Genomic DNA, 22,895 nt, shown 5'->3' with positions numbered 1-22,895 from the left:
GGTTTTTCAATATCGGTTTTTCAATATCGGTTTTTCAATATCGGTCCTAATATCGGTTTTTCAATATCGGTTTTTCAATATCGGTTTCAATATCGGTTTTTCAATATCGGTTTTTCAATATCAGTTTTTCGATATCAGTTTTTCGATATCAGTTTTTCAATATTTGTTTTTCAATATCGGTTTTTCAATATCGCTTTTTCAATATCGGTTTTGCAATATCAGTTTTTCAATATCGGTTTTTCAATATCGGTTTTTCAATATCAGTTCTTCGATATCAGTTTTTCAATATTTGTTTTTCAATATCGGTTTTTCAATATCGGTTTTGCAATATCGGTTTTTTAATATCGGTTTTTCAATATCGGTTTTTCAATATTTGTTTTTCAATATCGGTTTTTCAATATCGGTTTTTCAATATCGCTTTTTCAATATCAGTTTTTCAATATTTGTTCTCCAATATCGGTTTTTCAATATCGGTTCTAATATCGGATTCAATATCGGTTTTTCAATATCGGTTTTTCAATATCGGTCCTAATATCGGTTTTTCAATATCGGTCCTAATATCGGTTTTTCAATATCGGTTTTTCAATATTTGTTTTTCAATATCGGTTTTTCAATATCAGTTTTTTGATATCAGTTGTTCAATATTTGGTTTTCAATATCGGTTTTTGAATATCGGTTCTAATATCGGTTGCAATATCGGTTTTTGAATATCGGTTTTGCAATATCAGTTTTTCAATATCGGTTTTTCAATATCGGTTCTAATATCGGATTCAATATCGGTTTTTCAATATCGGTTTTTCAATATCGGTCCTAATATCGGTTTTTCAATATCGGTTTTTCAATATCGGTTTTTCAATATCGGTCCTAATATCGGTTTTTCAATATCGGTTTCAATATCGGTTTTTCAATATCGGTTTTGCAATATCAGTTTTTCGATATAAGTTTTTCAATATCGGTTTTTCAATATCGGTTTTGCAATATCAGTTTTTCAATATTTGTTTTTCAATATCGGTTTTTCAATATCGGTTTTTCAATGTCGGTTTTTCAATATTTGTTTTTCGATATAGGTGTTTCAATATCGGTTTCAATATCGGTTTTGCAATATCAGTTTTTCGATATAGGTTTTTCAATACCGGTTTTTCAATATCGGTTTTTCAATATCGGTTTTTCAATATCGCTTTTTCAATATCGCTTTTTCAATATCGCTTTTTCAATATCAGTTTTTCGATATTTGTTCTCCAATATCGGTTTTTCAATATTTGTTTTTCAATATCGGTTTTTCAATATCGGTTCTAATATCGGATTCGATATAAGTTTTTCAATATTTGTTTTTCAATATCGCTTTTTCAATATCGGTTTTTCAATATCGGTTTTTCAATATCGGTTTTTCAATATCAGTTTTTCAATATTTGTTCTCCAATATCGGTTTTTCAATATCGGTTCTAATATCGGATTCAATATCGGTTTTTCAATATCGGTTTTTCAATATCGGTCCTAATATCGGTTTTTCAATATCGGTCCTAATATCGGTTTTTCAATATCGGTTTTTCAATATTTGTTTTTCAATATCGCTTTTTCAATATCGGTTTTTCAATATCGGTTTTTCAATATCGGTTTTTCAATATTTGTTTTTCAATATCGATATTTCAATATCGGTTTTTCAATATCAGTTTTTCGATATCAGTTTTTCAATATTTGTTTTTCAATATCGGTTTTTGAATATCGGTTTTTGAATATCGGTTCTAATATCGGATTCAATATCGGTTTTTCAAGATCGGTTTTGCAATATCAGTTTTTCGATATAGGTTTTTCAATATCGGTTTTTCAATATCGGTTTTTTAATATCGGTTTTTCAATATCGGTTTTTCAATATTTGTTTTTCAATATCGGTTTTTCAATATCGGTTTTTCAATATCGCTTTTTCAATATCGGTTTTTCAATATCGGTTCTAATATCGGTTTCAATATCGGTTTTTCAATATCAGTTTTTCGGTATAGGTTTTTCAATATCGGTTTTTCAATATCGGTTTTTCAATATCAGTTTTTCAATATTTGGTTTTCAATATCGGTTTTTCAATATCGGTTTTTCAATATCAGTTTTTCAATATTTGTTCTCCAATACCGGTTTTTCAATATCGGTTCTAATATCGGATTCAATATCGGTTTTTCAATATCGGTTCTAATATCGGTTTCAATATCGGTTTTTCAATATCGGTTTCAATATCGGTTTTTCAATATCGGGTTTTCAATATCAGTTTTTCAATATTTGTCCTCCAATATCGGTTTTTGAATATCGGTTCTAATATCGGATTCAATATCGGTTTTTCAATACCGGTTTTTCAATATCAGTTTTTCAATATCAGTTTTTCAATATTTGGTTTTCAATATCGGTTCTAATATCGGATTCAATATCGGTTTTTGAATATCGGTTCTAATATCGGATTCAATATCGGTTTTTGAATATCGGTTCTAATATCGGATTCAATATCGGTTTTTCAATATCGGTTTTTCAATATCAGTTTTTCGATATCAGTTTTTCGATATCAGTTTTTCAATATTTGTTTTTCAATATCGGTTTTTCAATATCCCTTTTTCAATATCGGTTTTGCAATATCAGTTTTTCAATATCGGTTTTTCAATATCGGTTTTTCAATATCAGTTCTTCGATATCAGTTTTTCAATATTTGTTTTTCAATATCGGTTTTTCAATATCGGTTTTGCAATATCGGTTTTTTAATATCGGTTTTTCAATATCGGTTTTTCAATATTTGTTTTTCAATATCGGTTTTTCAATATCGGTTTTTCAATATCGCTTTTTCAATATCGGTTTTTCAATATCGGTTCTAATATCGGTTTCAATATCGGTTTTTCAATATCAGTTTTTCGGTATAGGTTTTTCAATATCGGTTTTTCAATATCAGTTTTTCAATATTTGGTTTTCAATATCGGTTTTTCAATATCGGTTTTTCAATATCAGTTTTTCAATATTTGTTCTCCAATATCGGTTTTTCAATATCGGTCCTAATATCGGTTTTTCAATATCGGTTTTTCAATATCGGTCCTAATATCGGTTTTTCAATATCGGTTTTTCAATATCGGTTTTTCAATATTTGTTTTTCAATATCGGTTTTTCAATATCAGTTTTTTGATATCAGTTGTTCAATATTTGGTTTTCAATATCGGTTTTTGAATATCGGTTCTAATATCGGTTTCAATATCGGTTTTTGAATATCGGTTTTGCAATATCAGTTTTTCAATATCGGTTTTTCAATATCGGTTCTAATATCGGATTCAATATCGGTTTTTCAATATCGGTTTTTCAATATCAATTTTTCGATATCAGTTTTTCAATATTTGGTTTTCAATATCGGTTTTTGAATATCGGTTTTTGAATATCGGTTCTAATATCGGATTCAATATCGGTTTTTGAATATCGGTTCTAATATCGGATTCAATATCGGTTTTTCAATATCGGTTTTTCAATATCAGTTTTTCGATATCAGTTTTTCGATATCAGTTTTTCAATATTTGTTTTTCAATATCGGTTTTTCAATATCGCTTTTTCAATATCGGTTTTGCAATATCAGTTTTTCAATATCGGTTTTTCAATATCGGTTTTTCAATATCAGTTCTTCGATATCAGTTTTTCAATATTTGTTTTTCAATATCGGTTTTTCAATATCGGTTTTGCAATATCGGTTTTTTAATATCGGTTTTTCAATATCGGTTTTTCAATATTTGTTTTTCAATATCGGTTTTTCAATATCGGTTTTTCAATATCGCTTTTTCAATATCAGTTTTTCAATATTTGTTCTCCAATATCGGTTTTTCAATATCGGTTCTAATATCGGATTCAATATCGGTTTTTCAATATCGGTTTTTCAATATCGGTCCTAATATCGGTTTTTCAATATCGGTCCTAATATCGGTTTTTCAATATCGGTTTTTCAATATCGGTTTTTCAATATTTGTTTTTCAATATCGGTTTTTCAATATCAGTTTTTTGATATCAGTTGTTCAATATTTGGTTTTCAATATCGGTTTTTGAATATCGGTTCTAATATCGGTTGCAATATCGGTTTTTGAATATCGGTTTTGCAATATCAGTTTTTCAATATCGGTTTTTCAATATCGGTTCTAATATCGGATTCAATATCGGTTTTTCAATATCGGTTTTTCAATATCGGTCCTAATATCGGTTTTTCAATATCGGTTTTTCAATATCGGTTTTTCAATATCGGTCCTAATATCGGTTTTTCAATATCGGTTTCAATATCGGTTTTTCAATATCGGTTTTGCAATATCAGTTTTTCGATATAAGTTTTTCAATATCGGTTTTTCAATATCGGTTTTGCAATATCAGCTTTTCAATATTTGTTTTTCAATATCGGTTTTTCAATATCGGTTTTTCAATGTCGGTTTTTCAATATTTGTTTTTCGATATAGGTGTTTCAATATCGGTTTCAATATCGGTTTTGCAATATCAGTTTTTCGATATAGGTTTTTCAATACCGGTTTTTCAATATCGGTTTTTCAATATCGGTTTTTCAATATCGCTTTTTCAATATCGCTTTTTCAATATCGCTTTTTCAATATCAGTTTTTCGATATTTGTTCTCCAATATCGGTTTTTCAATATTTGTTTTTCAATATCGGTTTTTCAATATCGGTTTTTCAATATCAGTTTTTCGATATCAGTTTTTCAATATTTGTTTTTCAATATCGGTTTTTGAATATCGGTTTTTGAATATCGGTTTTTGAATATCGGTTCTAATATCGGATTCAATATCGGTTTTTCAATATCGGTTTTTCAATATCGGTCCTAATATCGGTTTTTCAATATCGGTTTTTCAATATCGGTTTTTCAATATCGGTCCTAATATCGGTTTTTCAATATCGGTTTCAATATCGGTTTTTCAATATCGGTTTTGCAATATCAGTTTTTCGATATAAGTTTTTCAATATCGGTTTTTCAATATCGGTTTTGCAATATCAGTTTTTCAATATTTGTTTTTCAATATCGGTTTTTCAATATCGGTTTTTCAATATCGGTCCTAATATCGGTTTTTCAATATCGGTTTTTCAATATCGGTTTTTCAATATTTGTTTTTCAATATCGGTTTTTCAATATCAGTTTTTTGATATCAGTTGTTCAATATTTGGTTTTCAATATCGGTTTTTGAATATCGGTTCTAATATCGGTTGCAATATCGGTTTTTGAATATCGGTTTTGCAATATCAGTTTTTCAATATCGGTTTTTCAATATCGGTTCTAATATCGGATTCAATATCGGTTTTTCAATATCGGTTTTTCAATATCGGTCCTAATATCGGTTTTTCAATATCGGTTTTTCAATATCGGTTTTTCAATATTGGTCCTAATATCGGTTTTTCAATATCGGTTTCAATATCGGTTTTTCAATATCGGTTTTGCAATATCAGTTTTTCGATATAAGTTTTTCAATATCGGTTTTTCAATATCGGTTTTGCAATATCAGTTTTTCAATATTTGTTTTTCAATATCGGTTTTTCAATATCGGTTTTTCAATGTCGGTTTTTCAATATTTGTTTTTCGATATAGGTGTTTCAATATCGGTTTCAATATCGGTTTTGCAATATCAGTTTTTCGATATAGGTTTTTCAATACCGGTTTTTCAATATCGGTTTTTCAATATCGGTTTTTCAATATCGCTTTTTCAATATCGCTTTTTCAATATCGCTTTTTCAATATCAGTTTTTCGATATTTGTTCTCCAATAACGGTTTTTCAATATTTGTTTTTCAATATCGGTTTTTCAATATCGGTTTTTCAATATCAGTTTTTCGATATCAGTTTTTCAATATTTGTTTTTCAATATCGGTTTTTGAATATCGGTTTTTGAATATCGGTTTTTGAATATCGGTTCTAATATCGGATTCAATATCGGTTTTTCAAGATCGGTTTTGCAATATCAGTTTTTCGATATAGGTTTTTCAATATCGGTTTTTCAATATCGGTTTTTTAATATCGGTTTTTCAATATCGGTTTTTCAATATTTGTTTTTCAATATCGGTTTTTCAATATCGGTTTTTCAATATCGCTTTTTCAATATCGGTTTTTCAATATCGGTTCTAATATCGGTTTCAATATCGGTTTTTCAATATCAGTTTTTCGGTATAGGTTTTTCAATATCGGTTTTTCAATATCGGTTTTTCAATATCAGTTTTTCAATATTTGGTTTTCAATATCGGTTTTTCAATATCGGTTTTTCAATATCAGTTTTTCAATATTTGTTCTCCAATACCGGTTTTTCAATATCGGTTCTAATATCGGATTCAATATCGGTTTTTCAATATCGGTTCTAATATCGGTTTCAATATCGGTTTTTCAATATCGGTTTCAATATCGGTTTTTCAATATCGGGTTTTCAATATCAGTTTTTCAATATTTGTCCTCCAATATCGGTTTTTGAATATCGGTTCTAATATCGGATTCAATATCGGTTTTTCAATACCGGTTTTTCAATATCGGTTTTTCAATATCAGTTTTTCAATATTTGGTTTTCAATATCGGTTCTAATATCGGATTCAATATCGGTTTTTGAATATCGGTTCTAATATCGGATTCAATATCGGTTTTTGAATATCGGTTCTAATATCGGATTCAATATCGGTTTTTCAATATCGGTTTTTCAGTATCAGTTTTTCGATATCAGTTTTTCAATATTTGTTTTTCAATATCGGTTTTTCAATATCGCTTTTTCAATATCGGTTTTGCAATATCAGTTTTTCAATATCGGTTTTTCAATATCGGTTTTTCAATATCAGTTCTTCGATATCAGTTTTTCAATATTTGTTTTTCAATATCGGTTTTTCAATATCGGTTTTGCAATATCGGTTTTTTAATATCGGTTTTTCAATATCGGTTTTTCAATATTTGTTTTTCAATATCGGTTTTTCAATATCGGTTTTTCAATATCGCTTTTTCAATATCGGTTTTTCAATATCGGTTCTAATATCGGTTTCAATATCGGTTTTTCAATATCAGTTTTTCGGTATAGGTTTTTCAATATCGGTTTTTCAATATCGGTTTTTCAATATCAGTTTTTCAATATTTGGTTTTCAATATCGGTTTTTCAATATCGGTTTTTCAATATCAGTTTTTCAATATTTGTTCTCCAATATCGGTTTTTCAATATCGGTCCTAATATCGGTTTTTCAATATCGGTTTTTCAATATCGGTCCTAATATCGGTTTTTCAATATCGGTTTTTCAATATCGGTTTTTCAATATTTGTTTTTCAATATCGGTTTTTCAATATCAGTTTTTTGATATCAGTTGTTCAATATTTGGTTTTCAATATCGGTTTTTGAATATCGGTTCTAATATCGGTTTCAATATCGGTTTTTGAATATCGGTTTTGCAATATCAGTTTTTCAATATCGGTTTTTCAATATCGGTTCTAATATCGGATTCAATGTCGGTTTTTCAATATCGGTTTTTCAATATCAATTTTTCGATATCAGTTTTTCAATATTTGGTTTTCAATATCGGTTTTTGAATATCGGTTTTTGAATATCGGTTCTAATATCGGTTTCAGTATCGGTTTTTGAATATCGGTTTTGCAATATCAGTTTTTCAATATCGGTTTTTCAATATCGGTTCTAATATCGGATTCAATATCGGTTTTTCAATATCGGTTTTGCAATATCAGTTTTTCGGTATAGGTTTTTCAATATCGATTTTTCAATATCGGTTTTTCAATATCAGTTTTTCGATGTAAGTTTTTCAATATTGGTTTTTCAATATCGCTTTTTCAATATCGGTTTTTCAATATCAGTTTTTCGATATGAGTTTTTCAATATTTGTTTTTCAATATCGGTTTTTCAATATCGCTTTTTCAATATCGGTTTTTCAATATCAGTTTTTCGATATCAGTTTTTCGATATCAGTTTTTCAATATTTGTTTTTCAATATCGGTTTTTCAATATCGCTTTTTCAATATCGGTTTTTCAATATCAGTTTTTCGATATCAGTTTTTCAATATTTGTTTTTCAATATCGGTTTTTCAATATCAGTTTTTCGATATCAGTTTTTCAATATTTGTTTTTCAATATCGGTTTTTGAATATCGGTTCTAATATCGGATTCAATATCGGTTTTTGAATATCGGTCCTAATATCGGTTTTTCAATATCGGTTTTTCAATATCGGTTTTTCAATATCAGTTCTTCGATATCAGTTTTTCAATATTTGTTTTTCAATATCGGTTTTTCAATATCGGTTTTGCAATATCGGTTTTTTAATATCGGTTTTTCAATATCGGTTTTTCAATATTTGTTTTTCAATATCGGTTTTTCAATATCGGTTTTTCAATATCGCTTTTTCAATATCAGTTTTTCAATATTTGTTTTTCAATATCGGTTTTTCAATATCGGTTTTGCAATATCAGTTTTTCGGTATAGGTTTTTCAATATCGGTTTTTCAATATCGGTTTTTCAATATCAGTTTTTCAATATTTGGTTTTCAATATCGGTTTTTCAATATCGGTTTTTCAATATCAGTTTTTCAATATTTGTTCTCCAATATCGGTTGTTCAATATCGGTTCTAATATCGGATTCAATATCGGTTTTTCAATATCGGTTTTTCAATATCGGTCCTAATATCGGTTTTTCAATATCGGTCCTAATATCGGTTTTTCAATATCGGTTTTTCAATATCGGTTTTTCAATATTTGTTTTTCAATATCGGTTTTTCAATATCAGTTTTTTGATATCAGTTGTTCAATATTTGGTTTTCAATATCGGTTTTTGAATATCGGTTCTAATATCGGTTGCAATATCGGTTTTTGAATATCGGTTTTGCAATATCAGTTTTTCAATATCGGTTTTTCAATATCGGTTCTAATATCGGATTCAATATCGGTTTTTCAATATCGGTTTTTCAATATCGGTCCTAATATCGGTTTTTCAATATCGGTTTTTCAATATCGGTTTTTCAATATCGGTCCTAATATCGGTTTTTCAATATCGGTTTCAATATCGGTTTTTCAATATCGGTTTTGCAATATCAGTTTTTCGATATAAGTTTTTCAATATCGGTTTTTCAATATCGGTTTTGCAATATCAGTTTTTCAATATTTGTTTTTCAATATCGGTTTTTCAATATCGGTTTTTCAATGTCGGTTTTTCAATATTTGTTTTTCGATATAGGTGTTTCAATATCGGTTTCAATATCGGTTTTGCAATATCAGTTTTTCGATATAGGTTTTTCAATACCGGTTTTTCAATATCGGTTTTTCAATATCGGTTTTTCAATATCGCTTTTTCAATATCGCTTTTTCAATATCGCTTTTTCAATATCAGTTTTTCGATATTTGTTCTCCAATATCGGTTTTTCAATATTTGTTTTTCAATATCGGTTTTTCAATATCGGTTCTAATATCGGATTCGATATAAGTTTTTCAATATTTGTTTTTCAATATCGCTTTTTCAATATCGCTTTTTCAATATCGGTTTTTCAATATCGGTTTTTCAATATCAGTTTTTCAATATTTGTTCTCCAATATCGGTTTTTCAATATCGGTTCTAATATCGGATTCAATATCGGTTTTTCAATATCGGTTTTTCAATATCGGTCCTAATATCGGTTTTTCAATATCGGTCCTAATATCGGTTTTTCAATATCGGTTTTTCAATATTTGTTTTTCAATATCGCTTTTTCAATATCGGTTTTTCAATATCAGTTTTTCGATATGAGTTTTTCAATATTTGTTTTTCAATATCGGTTTTTCAATATCGCTTTTTCAATATCGGTTTTTCAATATCAGTTTTTCGATATCAGTTTTTCGATATCAGTTTTTCAATATTTGTTTTTCAATATCGGTTTTTCAATATCGCTTTTTCAATATCGGTTTTTCAATATCAGTTTTTCGATATCAGTTTTTCAATATTTGTTTTTCAATATCGGTTTTTCAATATCAGTTTTTCGATATCAGTTTTTCAATATTTGTTTTTCAATATCGGTTTTTGAATATCGGTTCTAATATCGGATTCAATATCGGTTTTTGAATATCGGTCCTAATATCGGTTTTTCAATATCGGTTTTTCAATATCGGTTTTTCAATATCAGTTCTTCGATATCAGTTTTTCAATATTTGTTTTTCAATATCGGTTTTTCAATATCGGTTTTGCAATATCGGTTTTTTAATATCGGTTTTTCAATATCGGTTTTTCAATATTTGTTTTTCAATATCGGTTTTTCAATATCGGTTTTTCAATATCGCTTTTTCAATATCAGTTTTTCAATATTTGTTTTTCAATATCGGTTTTTCAATATCGGTTTTGCAATATCAGTTTTTCGGTATAGGTTTTTCAATATCGGTTTTTCAATATCGGTTTTTCAATATCAGTTTTTCAATATTTGGTTTTCAATATCGGTTTTTCAATATCGGTTTTTCAATATCAGTTTTTCAATATTTGTTCTCCAATATCGGTTGTTCAATATCGGTTCTAATATCGGATTCAATATCGGTTTTTCAATATCGGTTTTTCAATATCGGTCCTAATATCGGTTTTTCAATATCGGTCCTAATATCGGTTTTTCAATATCGGTTTTTCAATATCGGTTTTTCAATATTTGTTTTTCAATATCGGTTTTTCAATATCAGTTTTTTGATATCAGTTGTTCAATATTTGGTTTTCAATATCGGTTTTTGAATATCGGTTCTAATATCGGTTGCAATATCGGTTTTTGAATATCGGTTTTGCAATATCAGTTTTTCAATATCGGTTTTTCAATATCGGTTCTAATATCGGATTCAATATCGGTTTTTCAATATCGGTTTTTCAATATCGGTCCTAATATCGGTTTTTCAATATCGGTTTTTCAATATCGGTTTTTCAATATCGGTCCTAATATCGGTTTTTCAATATCGGTTTCAATATCGGTTTTTCAATATCGGTTTTGCAATATCAGTTTTTCGATATAAGTTTTTCAATATCGGTTTTTCAATATCGGTTTTGCAATATCAGTTTTTCAATATTTGTTTTTCAATATCGGTTTTTCAATATCGGTTTTTCAATGTCGGTTTTTCAATATTTGTTTTTCGATATAGGTGTTTCAATATCGGTTTCAATATCGGTTTTGCAATATCAGTTTTTCGATATAGGTTTTTCAATACCGGTTTTTCAATATCGGTTTTTCAATATCGGTTTTTCAATATCGCTTTTTCAATATCGCTTTTTCAATATCGCTTTTTCAATATCAGTTTTTCGATATTTGTTCTCCAATATCGGTTTTTCAATATTTGTTTTTCAATATCGGTTTTTCAATATCGGTTCTAATATCGGATTCGATATAAGTTTTTCAATATTTGTTTTTCAATATCGCTTTTTCAATATCGCTTTTTCAATATCGGTTTTTCAATATCGGTTTTTCAATATCAGTTTTTCAATATTTGTTCTCCAATATCGGTTTTTCAATATCGGTTCTAATATCGGATTCAATATCGGTTTTTCAATATCGGTTTTTCAATATCGGTCCTAATATCGGTTTTTCAATATCGGTCCTAATATCGGTTTTTCAATATCGGTTTTTCAATATTTGTTTTTCAATATCGCTTTTTCAATATCGGTTTTTCAATATCGGTTTTTCAATATCGGTTTTTCAATATTTGTTTTTCAATATCGATATTTCAATATCGGTTTTTCAATATCAGTTTTTCGATATCAGTTTTTCAATATTTGTTTTTCAATATCGGTTTTTGAATATCGGTTTTTGAATATCGGTTTTTGAATATCGGTTCTAATATCGGATTCAATATCGGTTTTTCAAGATCGGTTTTGCAATATCAGTTTTTCGATATAGGTTTTTCAATATCGGTTTTTCAATATCGGTTTTTTAATATCGGTTTTTCAATATCGGTTTTTCAATATTTGTTTTTCAATATCGGTTTTTCAATATCGGTTTTTCAATATCGGTTTTTCAATATCAGTTTTTCGGTATAGGTTTTTCAATATCGGTTTTTCAATATCGGTTTTTCAATATCAGTTTTTCAATATTTGGTTTTCAATATCGGTTTTTCAATATCGGTTTTTCAATATCAGTTTTTCAATATTTGTTCTCCAATACCGGTTTTTCAATATCGGTTCTAATATCGGATTCAATATCGGTTTTTCAATATCGGTTCTAATATCGGTTTCAATATCGGTTTTTCAATATCGGTTTCAATATCGGTTTTTCAATATCGGGTTTTCAATATCAGTTTTTCAATATTTGTCCTCCAATATCGGTTTTTGAATATCGGTTCTAATATCGGATTCAATATCGGTTTTTCAATACCGGTTTTTCAATATCAGTTTTTCAATATCAGTTTTTCAATATTTGGTTTTCAATATCGGTTCTAATATCGGATTCAATATCGGTTTTTGAATATCGGTTCTAATATCGGATTCAATATCGGTTTTTGAATATCGGTTTTTCAATATCGGTTTTTCAATATCAGTTCTTCGATATCAGTTTTTCAATATTTGTTTTTCAATATCGGTTTTGCAATATCGGTTTTTTAATATCGGTTTTTCAATATCGGTTTTTCAATATTTGTTTTTCAATATCGGTTTTTCAATATCGGTTTTTCAATATCGCTTTTTCAATATCGGTTTTTCAATATCGGTTCTAATATCGGTTTCAATATCGGTTTTTCAATATCAGTTTTTCGGTATAGGTTTTTCAATATCGGTTTTTCAATATCGGTTTTTCAATATCAGTTTTTCAATATTTGGTTTTCAATATCGGTTTTTCAATATCGGTTTTTCAATATCAGTTTTTCAATATTTGTTCTCCAATATCGGTTTTTCAATATCGGTCCTAATATCGGTTTTTCAATATCGGTTTTTCAATATCGGTCCTAATATCGGTTTTTCAATATCGGTTTTTCAATATCGGTTTTTCAATATTTGTTTTTCAATATCGGTTTTTCAATATCAGTTTTTTGATATCAGTTGTTCAATATTTGGTTTTCAATATCGGTTTTTCAATATCGGTTCTAATATCGGATTCAATATCGGTTTTTCAATATCGGTTTTTCAATATCGGTCCTAATATCGGTTTTTCAATATCGGTCCTAATATCGGTTTTTCAATATCGGTTTTTCAATATCGGTTTTTCAATATTTGTTTTTCAATATCGGTTTTTCAATATCAGTTTTTTGATATCAGTTGTTCAATATTTGGTTTTCAATATCGGTTTTTGAATATCGGTTCTAATATCGGTTGCAATATCGGTTTTTGAATATCGGTTTTGCAATATCAGTTTTTCAATATCGGTTTTTCAATATCGGTTCTAATATCGGATTCAATATCGGTTTTTCAATATCGGTTTTTCAATATCGGATTCAATATCGGTTTTTCAATATCGGTTTTTCAATATCGGTCCTAATATCGGTTTTTCAATATCGGTTTTTCAATATCGGTTTTTCAATATCGGTCCTAATATCGGTTTTTCAATATCGGTTTCAATATCGGTTTTTCAATATCGGTTTTGCAATATCAGTTTTTCAATATTTGTTTTTCAATATCGGTTTTTCAATATCGGTTTTTCAATGTCGGTTTTTCAATATTTGTTTTTCGATATAGGTGTTTCAATATCGGTTTCAATATCGGTTTTGCAATATCGGTTTTTCAATATCGGTTTTTCAATATTTGTTTTTCAATATCGATATTTCAATATCGGTTTTTCAATATCAGTTTTTCGATATCAGTTTTTCAATATTTGTTTTTCAATATCGGTTTTTGAATATCGGTTTTTGAATATCGGTTTTTGAATATCGGTTCTAATATCGGATTCAATATCGGTTTTTCAAGATCGGTTTTGCAATATCAGTTTTTCGATATAGGTTTTTCAATATCGGTTTTTCAATATCGGTTTTTTAATATCGGTTTTTCAATATCGGTTTTTCAATATTTGTTTTTCAATATCGGTTTTTCAATATCGGTTTTTCAATATCGCTTTTTCAATATCGGTTTTTCAATATCGGTTCTAATATCGGTTTCAATATCGGTTTTTCAATATCAGTTTTTCGGTATAGGTTTTTCAATATCGGTTTTTCAATATCGGTTTTTCAATATCAGTTTTTCAATATTTGGTTTTCAATATCGGTTTTTCAATATCGGTTTTTCAATATCAGTTTTTCAATATTTGTTCTCCAATACCGGTTTTTCAATATCGGTTCTAATATCGGATTCAATATCGGTTTTTCAATATCGGTTCTAATATCGGTTTCAATATCGGTTTTTCAATATCGGTTTCAATATCGGTTTTTCAATATCGGGTTTTCAATATCAGTTTTTCAATACTTGTCCTCCAATATCGGTTTTTGAATATCGGTTCTAATATCGGATTCAATATCGGTTTTTCAATACCGGTTTTTCAATATCGGTTTTTCAATATCAGTTTTTCAATATTTGGTTTTCAATATCGGTTCTAATATCGGATTCAATATCGGTTTTTGAATATCGGTTCTAATATCGGATTCAATATCGGTTTTTGAATATCGGTTCTAATATCGGATACAATATCGGTTTTTCAATATCGGTTTTTCAATATCAGTTTTTCGATATCAGTTTTTCGATATCAGTTTTTCAATATTTGTTTTTCAATATCGGTTTTTCAATATCGCTTTTTCAATATCGGTTTTGCAATATCAGTTTTTCAATATCGGTTTTTCAATATCGGTTTTTCAATATCAGTTCTTCGATATCAGTTTTTCAATATTTGTTTTTCAATATCGGTTTTTCAATATCGGTTTTGCAATATCGGTTTTTTAATATCGGTTTTTCAATATCGGTTTTTCAATATTTGTTTTTCAATATCGGTTTTTCAATATCGGTTTTTCAATATCGGTTCTAATATCGGTTTCAATATCGGTTTTTCAATATCAGTTTTTCGGTATAGGTTTTTCAATATCGGTTTTTCAATATCGGTTTTTCAATATCAGTTTTTCAATATTTGGTTTTCAATATCGGTTTTTCAATATCGGTTTTTCAATATCAGTTTTTCAATATTTGTTCTCCAATATCGGTTTTTCAATATCGGTCCTAATATCGGTTTTTCAATATCGGTTTTTCAATATCGGTCCTAATATCGGTTTTTCAATATCGGTTTTTCAATATCGGTTTTTCAATATTTGTTTTTCAATATCGGTTTTTCAATATCAGTTTTTTGATATCAGTTGTTCAATATTTGGTTTTCAATATCGGTTTTTGAATATCGGTTCTAATATCGGTTTCAATATCGGTTTTTGAATATCGGTTTTGCAATATCAGTTTTTCAATATCGGTTTTTCAATATCGGTTCTAATATCGGATTCAATATCGGTTTTTCAATATCGGTTTTTCAATATCAATTTTTCGATATCAGTTTTTCAATATTTGGTTTTCAATATCGGTTTTTGAATATCGGTTTTTGAATATCGGTTCTAATATCGGTTTCAGTATCGGTTTTTGAATATCGGTTTTGCAATATCAGTTTTCCAATATCGGTTTTTCAATATCGGTTCTAATATCGGATTCAATATCGGTTTTTCAATATCGGTTTTGCAATATCAGTTTTTCGGTATAGGTTTTTCAATATCGATTTTTCAATATCGGTTTTTCAATATCGGTTTTTCAATATTGGTTTTTCAATATTTGTTTTTCAATATCGGTTTTTCAATATCGGTTTTTCAATATCAGTTTTTCGATATCAGTTTTTCAATATTTGTTTTTCAATATCGGTTTTTCAATATCGCTTTTTCAATATCGGTTTTTCAATATCAGTTTTTCGATATCAGTTTTTCAATATTTGTTTTTCAATATCGGTTTTTCAATATCAGTTTTTCGATATCAGTTTTTCAATATTTGTTTTTCAATATCGGTTTTTGAATATCGGTTCTAATATCGGATTCAATATCGGTTTTTGAATATCGGTTCTAATATCGGATTCAATATCGGTTTTTCAATATCGGTTCTAATATCGGATTCAATATCGGTTTTTCAATATCGGTTTTGCAATATCAGTTTTTCGATATAGGTTTTTCAATATCGGTTTTTCAATATCGGTTTTTCAATATCGGTTTTTCAATATTGGTTTTTCAATATTTGTTTTTCAATATCGGTTTTTCAATATCGGTTTTTCAATATCAGTTTTTCGATATCAGTTTTTCAATATTTGTTTTTCAATATCGGTTTTTCAATATCGGTTTTGCAATATCAGTTTTTCGGTATAGGTTTTTCAATATCGGTTTTTCAATATCGGTTTTTCAATATCAGTTTTTCAATATTTGGTTTTCAATATCGGTTTTTCAATATCGGTTTTTCAATATCAGTTTTTCAATATTTGTTCTCCAATATCGGTTTTTCAATATCGGTTCTAATATCGGATTCAATATCGGTTTTTCAATATCGGTCCTAATATCGGTTTTTCAATATCGGTCCTAATATCGGTTTTTCAATATCGGTTTTTCAATATCGGTTTTTCAATATTTGTTTTTCAATATCGGTTTTTCAATATCAGTTTTTTGATATCAGTTGTTCAATATTTGGTTTTCAATATCGGTTTTTGAATATCGGTTCTAATATCGGTTGCAATATCGGTTTTTGAATATCGGTTTTGCAATATCAGTTTTTCAATATCGGTTTTTCAATATCGGTTCTAATATCGGATTCAATATCGGTTTTTCAATATCGGTTTTTCAATATCGGTTTTTCAATATCGGTCCTAATATCGGTTTTTCAATATCGGTTTCAATATCGGTTTTTCAATATCGGTTTTGCAATATCAGTTTTTCGATATAAGTTTTTCAATATCGGTTTTTCAATATCGGTTTTGCAATATCAGTTTTTCAATATTTGTTTTTCGGTATAGGTTTTTCAATATCGGTTTTTCAATATCGCTTTTTCAATATCGCTTTTTCAATATCAGTTTTTCGATATTTGTTCTCCAATATCGGTTTTTCAATATTTGTTTTTCAATATCGGTTTTTCAATATCAGTTTTTCGATATAGGTTTTTCAATACCGGTTTTTCAATATCGGTTTTTCAATATCGGTTTTTCAATATCGGTTTTTCAATATCGCTTTTTCAATATCGGTTTTTCAATATCGGTTCTAATATCGGTTTCAATATCGGTTTTTCAATATCAGTTTTTCGGTATAGGTTTTTCAATATCGGTTTTTCAATATCGGTTTTTCAATATCAGTTTTTCAATATTTGGTTTTCAATATCGGTTTTTCAATATCGGTTTTTCAATATCAGTTTTTCAATATTTGTTCTCCAATACCGGTTTTTCAATATCGGTTCTAATATCGGATTCAATATCGGTTTTTCAATATCGGTTCTAATATCGGTTTCAATATCGGTTTTTCAATATCGGTTTCAATATCGGTTTTTCAATATCGGGTTTTCAATATCAGTTTTTCAATATTTGTCCTCCAATATCGGTTTTTGAATATCGGTTCTAATATCGGATTCAATATCGGTTTTTCAATACCGGTTTTTCAATATCGGTTTTTCAATATCAGTTTTTCAATATTTGGTTTTCAATATCGGTTCTAATATCGGATTCAATATCGGTTTTTGAATATCGGTTCTAATATCGGATTCAATATCGGTTTTTGAATATCGGTTCTAATATCGGATTCAATATCGGTTTTTCAATATCGGTTTTTCAATATCAGTTTTTCGATATCAGTTTTTCGATATAAGTTTTTCAATATTTGTTTTTCAATATCGGTTTTTCAATATCGCTTTTTCAATATCGGTTTTGCAATATCAGTTTTTCAATATCGGTTTTTCAATATCGGTTTTTCAATATCAGTTCTTCGATATCAGTTTTTCAATATTTGTTTTTCAATATCGGTTTTTCAATATCGGTTTTGCAATATCGGTTCTAATATCGGATTCAATATCGGTTTTTGAATATCGGTTCTAATATCGGATTCAATATCGGTTTTTCAATATCGGATTCAATATCGGTTTTTCAATATCGGTTTTTCAATATCGGTTTTTCAATATTTGTTTTTCAATATCGGTTTTTCAATATCGGTTTTTCAATATCAGTTTTTCGATATCAGTTTTTCAATATTTGTTTTTCAATATCGGTTTTTCAATATCGGTTTTGCAATATCAGTTTTTCGGTATAGGTTTTTCAATATCGATTTTTCAATATCGGTTTTTCAATATCAGTTTTTCAATATTTGGTTTTCAATATCGGTTTTTCAACATCGGTTTTTCAATATCAGTTTTTCAATATTTGTTCTCCAATATCGGTTTTTCAATATCGGTTCTAATATCGGATTCAATATCGGTTTTTCAATATCGGTTTTTCAATATCAATTTTTCGATATCAGTTTTTCAATATTTGGTTTTCAATATCGGTTTTTCAATATCGGTTTTGCAATATCAGTTTTTCGGTATAGGTTTTTCAATATCGATTTTTCAATATCGGTTTTTCAATATCAGTTTTTCAATATTTGGTTTTCAATATCGGTTTTTCAACATCGGTTTTTCAATATCAGTTTTTCAATATTTGTTCTCCAATATCGGTTTTTCAATATCGGTCCTAATATCGGTTTTTCAATATCGGTTTTTCAATATCGGTCCTAATATCGGTTTTTCAATATCGGTCCTAATATCGGTTTTTCAATATCGGTTTTTCAATATCGGTTTTTCAATATCAGTTTTTCGATATCAGTTTTTCAATATTTGTTTTTCAATATCGGTTTTTCAATATCGCTTTTTCAATATCGGTTTTTCAATATCAGTTTTTCGATATCAGGTTTTCGATATCAGTTTTTCAATATTTGTTTTTCAATATCGGTTTTTCAATATCGCTTTTTCAATATCGGTTTTTCAATATCAGTTTTTCGATATCAGTTTTTCAATATTTGTTTTTCAATATCGGTTTTTCAATATCAGTTTTTCGATATCAGTTTTTCAATATTTGTTTTTCAATATCGGTTTTTGAATATCGGTTCTAATATCGGATTCAATATCGGTTTTTGAATATCGGTTCTAATATCGGATTCAATATCGGTTTTTCAATATCGGTTCTAATATCGGATTCAATATCGGTTTTTCAATATCGGTTTTGCAATATCAGTTTTTCGATATAGGTTTTTCAATATCGGTTTTTCAATATCGGTTTTTCAATATCGGCTTTTCAATATTGGTTTTTCAATATTTGTTTTTCAATATCGGTTTTTCAATATCGGTTTTTCAATATCAGTTTTTCGATATCAGTTTTTCAATATTTGTTTTTCAATATCGGTTTTTCAATATCGGTTTTGCAATATCAGTTTTTCGGTATAGGTTTTTCAATATCGGTTTTTCAATATCGGTTTTTCAATATCAGTTCTTCAATATTTGGTTTTCAATATCGGTTTTTCAATATCGGTTTTTCAATATCAGTTTTTCAATATTTGTTCTCCAATATCGGTTTTTCAATATCGGTTCTAATATCGGATTCAATATCGGTTTTTCAATATCGGTTTTTCAATATCGGTCCTAATATCGGTTTTTCAATATCGGTCCTAATATCGGTTTTTCAATATCGGTTTTTCAATATCGGTTTTTCAATATTTGTTTTTCAATATCGGTTTTTCAATATCAGTTTTTTGATATCAGTTGTTCAATATTTGGTTTTCAATATCGGTTTTTGAATATCGGTTCTAATATCGGTTGCAATATCGGTTTTTGAATATCGGTTTTGCAATATCAGTTTTTCAATATCGGTTTTTCAATATCGGTTCTAATATCGGATTCAATATCGGTTTTTCAATATCGGTTTTTCAATATCGGTCCTAATATCGGTTTTTCAATATCGGTTTTTCAATATCGGTTTTTCAATATCGGTTTTTCAATATCGGTCCTAATATCGGTTTTTCAATATCGGTTTCAATATCGGTTTTTCAATATCGGTTTTGCAATATCAGTTTTTCGATATAAGTTTTTCAATATCGGTTTTTCAATATCGGTTTTGCAATATCAGTTTTTCAATATTTGTTTTTCGGTATAGGTTTTTCAATATCGCTTTTTCAATATCGCTTTTTCAATATCGCTTTTTCAATATCAGTTTTTCGATATTTGTTCTCCAATATCGGTTTTTCAATATTTGTTTTTCAATATCGGTTTTTCAATATCAGTTTTTCGATATAGGTTTTTCAATACCGGTTTTTCAATATCGGTTTTTCAATATCGGTTTTTCAATATCGGTTTTTCAATATCGCTTTTTCAATATCGGTTTTTCAATATCGGTTCTAATATCGGTTTCAATATCGGTTTTTCAATATCAGTTTTTCGGTATAGGTTTTTCAATATCGGTTTTTCAATATCGGTTTTTCAATATCAGTTTTTCAATATTTGGTTTTCAATATCGGTTTTTCAATATCGGTTTTTCAATATCAGTTTTTCAATATTTGTTCTCCAATACCGGTTTTTCAATATCGGTTCTAATATCGGATTCAATATCGGTTTTTCAATATCGGTTCTAATATCGGTTTCAATATCGGTTTTTCAATATCGGTTTCAATATCGGTTTTTCAATATCGGGTTTTCAATATCAGTTTTTCAATATTTGTCCTCCAATATCGGTTTTTGAATATCGGTTCTAATATCGGATTCAATATCGGTTTTTCAATACCGGTTTTTCAATATCGGTTTTTCAATATCAGTTTTTCAATATTTGGTTTTCAATATCGGTTCTAATATCGGATTCAATATCGGTTTTTGAATATCGGTTCTAATATCGGATTCAATATCGGTTTTTGAATATCGGTTCTAATATCGGATTCAATATCGGTTTTTCAATATCGGTTTTTCAATATCAGTTTTTCGATATCAGTTTTTCGATATCAGTTTTTCAATATTTGTTTTTCAATATCGGTTTTTCAATATCGCTTTTTCAATATCGGTTTTGCAATATCAGTTTTTCAATATCGGTTTTTCAATATCGGTTTTTCAATATCAGTTCTTCGATATCAGTTTTTCAATATTTGTTTTTCAATATCGGTTTTTCAATATCGGTTTTGCAATATCGGTTCTAATATCGGATTCAATATCGGTTTTTGAATATCGGTTCTAATATCGGATTCAATATCGGTTTTTCAATATCGGATTCAATATCGGTTTTTCAATATCGGTTTTGCAATATCAGTTTTTCGATATAGGTTTTTCAATATCGGTTTTTCAATATCGGTTTTTCAATATCGGTTTTTCAATATCGGTTTTTCAATATTTGTTTTTCAATATCGGTTTTTCAATATCGGTTTTTCAATATCAGTTTTTCGATATCAGTTTTTCAATATTTGTTTTTCAATATCGGTTTTTCAATATCGGTTTTGCAATATCAGTTTTTCGGTATAGGTTTTTCAATATCGATTTTTCAATATCGGTTTTTCAATATCAGTTTTTCAATATTTGGTTTTCAATATCGGTTTTTCAACATCGGTTTTTCAATATCAGTTTTTCAATATTTGTTCTCCAATATCGGTTTTTCAATATCGGTTCTAATATCGGATTCAATATCGGTTTTTCAATATCGGTTTTTCAATATCAATTTTTCGATATCAGTTTTTCAATATTTGGTTTTCAATATCGGTTTTTCAATATCGGTTTTGCAATATCAGTTTTTCGGTATAGGTTTTTCAATATCGATTTTTCAATATCGGTTTTTCAATATCAGTTTTTCAATATTTGGTTTTCAATATCGGTTTTTCAACATCGGTTTTTCAATATCAGTTTTTCAATATTTGTTCTCCAATATCGGTTTTTCAATATCGGTCCTAATATCGGTTTTTCAATATCGGTTTTTCAATATCGGTCCTAATATCGGTTTTTCAATATCGGTCCTAATATCGGTTTTTCAATATCGGTTTTTCAATATCGGTTTTTCAATATTTGTTTTTCAATATCGGTTTTTCAATATCAGTTTTTTGATATCAGTTGTTCAATATTTGGTTTTCAATATCGGTTTTTGAATATCGGTTCTAATATCGGTTTCAATATCGGTTTTTGAATATCGGTTTTGCAATATCAGTTTTTCAATATCGGTTTTTCAATATCGGTTCTAATATCGGATTCAATATCGGTTTTTCAATATCGGTTTTTCAATATCAATTTTTCGATATCAGTTTTTCAATATTTGGTTTTCAATATCGGTTTTTGAATATCGGTTTTTGAATATCGGTTCTAATATCGGTTTCAGTATCGGTTTTTGAATATCGGTTTTGCAATATCAGTTTTTCAATATCGGTTTTTCAATATCGGTTCTAATATCGGATTCAATATCGGTTTTTCAATATCGGTTTTTCAATATTTGTTTTTCAATATCGGTTTTTCAATATCGGTTTTTCAATATCAGTTTTTCGATATCAGTTTTTCAATATTTGTTTTTCAATATCGGTTTTGCAATATCAGTTTATCGGTATAGGTTTTTCAATATCGATTTTTCAATATCGGTTTTTCAATATCAGTTTTTCGATGTAAGTTTTTCAATATTGGTTTTTCAATATCGCTTTTTCAATATCGCTTTTTCAATATCAGTTTTTCGATATCAGTTTTTCAATATTTGTTTTTCAATATCGGTTTTTCAATATCGCTTTTTCAATATCGGTTTTTCAATATCAGTTTTTCGATATCAGTTTTTCAATATTTGTTTTTCAATATCGGTTTTTCAATATCAGTTTTTCGATATCAGTTTTTCAATATTTGTTTTTCAATATCGGTTTTTGAATATCGGTTCTAATATCGGATTCAATATCGGTTTTTGAATATCGGTTCTAATATCGGATTCAATATCGGTTTTTCAATATCGGTTCTAATATCGGATTCAATATCGGTTTTTCAATATCGGTTTTGCAATATCAGTTTTTCGATATAGGTTTTT

The sequence above is a fragment of the Andrena cerasifolii genome, chromosome 12, assembly GCF_050908995.1.
Source record: "Andrena cerasifolii isolate SP2316 chromosome 12, iyAndCera1_principal, whole genome shotgun sequence".
Taxonomy (NCBI): Eukaryota; Metazoa; Arthropoda; class Insecta; order Hymenoptera; family Andrenidae; genus Andrena; species Andrena cerasifolii.
The sequence above is the reverse complement of the archived record's forward strand: the minus strand, read 5'-3'. Positions refer to the sequence as shown.